This window comes from Polyodon spathula, chromosome 15 (genome assembly GCF_017654505.1).
Source record: "Polyodon spathula isolate WHYD16114869_AA chromosome 15, ASM1765450v1, whole genome shotgun sequence".
Taxonomy (NCBI): domain Eukaryota; kingdom Metazoa; phylum Chordata; class Actinopteri; order Acipenseriformes; family Polyodontidae; genus Polyodon; species Polyodon spathula.
Genome location: NC_054548.1, coordinates 38149570 through 38153044, shown reverse-complemented (window position 1 = coordinate 38153044; position 3475 = coordinate 38149570).

The window sequence follows — 3475 nt, the reverse complement described above, 5'->3', positions numbered from 1 at the left end:
GCTACTTTTTTTTGTTCTTGAAAATAATTACAGAAACTAGCTTTTTTAAGGAAAAAAAAAGAAAATGCATTAGGTATCCTTACACTGATAAAAAAAAATAGTCCCTGAGGACTGTTTCATTGTGACATATATATTTTTTTTTAACTTTTTTTATTGGTTATAAACATTAAATTTAAATTTACCATTTATGACCTGCTCTCACAAAATCAGTCGCTTATTGCTAACATTCATTTTGATACAGACATGGCGTTCCTGATGAAATTTTGCTTTTCGTGTTATTTTGAAGTCTTTTTTTCGTGTTCTTTTGTTAGTTTTAAGTCTAGAGTAGAAGTTCTTAACAGTCATTTGTGGAAAATTGCTTTAAAGGTCTTTATTTGAAACACTTTTGTAACACATAGAAATTTCTGCAGTGTTTTTCGTGTGAAATTATGCCTAATTTAACCTTTTGAGTAGAGATTTCTAAAATGCACTGCCGTTCCTATGGGAGTGATTTTTTTTTTTCTCTGTCTTCTGCATGCGCTTGATTATTATAAGTACAGCGTACAAACAAACTGAAAGCTATATGTTTGTATGTATGTAATGAATACTGATAAAATACAGACACATCATTTTTAACATAAATAAATAAAACAAATACATTTTTTTTTTATTTAGTCATAAAGAAATGTTTTGACTAAAAATTTACGTTTAGACAATAAACAATAAACAACCACAACAACACATCCTACCAAAAAAAAGGGAGAGAGAGAGAGAGAGAGAGAGAGAGACATGAATAAATCATATCAGGGTAAACAGGTTGTTGGGGAGGAGGGAGCAAGAGTGTCTAATGCTTCAGTGTATGATTCTCCTTGAAGCATGGAGCAATGCACAGAGCTTGGTGCCACCTCTTTGCTGTCACTTGATGTTGATGGTAAATATTTTTCACCTATGTCTTCACTGACAAACTCGCTGACATTCAAGCTTATATCTTATATAATCTGAATTCAGTATTATTACTATTACTTCTTTCTCACTGAGCGATTTTTGACGATTTACAAACACTGTTGACATTTTTGTGACTGGGTTTATAATATGTAATTCAGTCAATATCTGGCAGAGGGGGCAAGAGACCAATATAAAGTGTTACATAAACCTAGTGTTACAACATTATGTGATCAGGGGTTTTGTTGCCTCGGTAATTCAAGTTTAAAGTTGCAGAACGTACCGGTACTTTCATACTCCCTGGGGACCAGAGAGCAGCGAAGGAACCAATATGTTCGTACAACTCCAAAGGGTTAAAGGGAAGCGGGCATTCATCCAAAGCCGTGTTAGGGCAATTTCTTTCATCAGTGCAAACTGGGAGCTTCCACAGCACAGGGGTTGAATACTTATGCAAGCAAGGTATTTCAGTTTTTTATTTTTTCTTAAAAATATTTCCCAACAAAAAACCAATGTCACCTTACAATAATTGATTCTGAGTTTCAGTGTTTAAAAATAAAATATCGAACAGAACGAAATTTCAATGTACCATTTGTAATTCAGTAATATGAGAGAATTGGTCAGAGGTCTTTTGCAAGGCACTGTGTGTATATATATATATATATATATATATATATATATATATATATATATATATATATACATATATATTATTCTTTAATATTTCCGATAGGAGTATACAGTGCAAATATAATATAATGGAACTTACAACATTGAATCCAGTTATTTAAATTTTAACAGCACATACTATGCTTGTCTTCTTATACTTAAATTAGTGGCAAGATAATATTTAAAATATATTAAAAAAAAACATGTTAAATGTTTATGAATGTACTGGTTTGTGTTATTCCTGTTTCCTTTGAGTGGTTTCATTTTCATTCCTTCAAGAATTAGAAGTGATATTGACTGGGTTTTATTGCTTTTCTCCCAAGCTGCAAACAGAGTCATCCATCACCAGAACCACTAAAACTGTGGGCCTCCCAGAGCAGGTGTTCAGATAATACAGATGCATCTGTAACTCCCTTATTACACACAAAACATGCTCTTTGATACATAATTAGAATCAAATCTAATAACTTTCAAAACATATGCAAAACATATGCATCTAATGAGAATGTGATGCTTAAAGGTTTAAATCTAGATGGAAATAGAAAGTATGTATTACCAAGTTTATCATAAATGTGATAACAAATATTAAAATAGTCATATTGTGGAAACATTATAATATATGTACCATGAATGTGATTATATTCTTGCAGCTTTAGAGGTTAAGCTTGCAAGCTCTTCACTGACAAAATCACAGCTAAATATATACTGATGCACAATGAAAACGCAACAGTCTAAGTTTTACATCAGTAACTTATTCGGCACATACATAATGTTATTAACATTTTAAATTGTGAGCAGATAGGTTTGTTGATTGTTTGAGTAGTATTGTTCCTTGGGATAACAAAATAATGAGCTCAAGTCTTGTGATTTCATAAAAACGCCAGGTGCTCAGTGTTTGGTATTTGAGTTAAAATTGCCAAAATTAGGTGATTAAGAATCTGTATAAACAGCCATTTGAAAAGACTTGATTTTAATTAATGCAAGAACAGTGAAAGATACGATCATGCCCTGCTTGAGTAAAGAAGATGGCCTGGTTGCTATCGCCGTGATTGAAGGCGGTGAGAGAAGTTGCTCCCGAGAATGAGATGTTCTGCTTAAACAATCAGCAGACTAGTCCATAGAAACCAGGAAACTGGCTCTGTGAGGGACAGGATGCCCTGGAAGGCAAAGGGTCACCACACCTGCAGTGGCTACAGCACAAAAAATTTGAGGAAGAAATAACCCGTGCATCTGCATGCTCGAAGGCCATTCAGGGGTAACATGCTGACAGCTGAGAGGCAAAATTGCTGTCTTCTGTGGGCCAGAGAACACCTGAGGTGGTGACAGACAGAGTGGTGGAGTGTTTTATTTACAGATGAATGCTGTTTTGCCCTTGACAGATCGGACGGATGACAATGGGTGTGCAGTCGTCGCGATGAGTGTTATGCTGACTGTTGAGTTGTTCAAGCCAACCAGTGGGCCGGTGGAACACAAGAATGCCTTCGGTACAGACTGAGGGCAACCTTACTGCTCAGCGATACATTGATGAAGTCCTTGAGCTAACAGTTTTTCCATTCCTGCATGCCAATCTGGAAGTGTATTTTTCAGCTCGACAATGCAAAACCACACAGTGTTAGGACTACAATTCCTTGACTTCAAGAAAACATTGGCAATGTCTTGTCGTGGACAGCTTTTTCTTATGACAACAGAACATCTGCAGGACAAAATCACCAGTGCCATCCACAGGAGACAACCACAACCAACCACAGGAAGAGTGGCAGAACATCCCACAGCAGTCTATCCAGAGGCTGATCAGGTCCATGCATCAACGCTGCCAGGATTGTGTTAATGCTCAGGAAGGTCATACCCGATACTAACTTTATAATGTTTTCATTTTGACAGTGTGTCA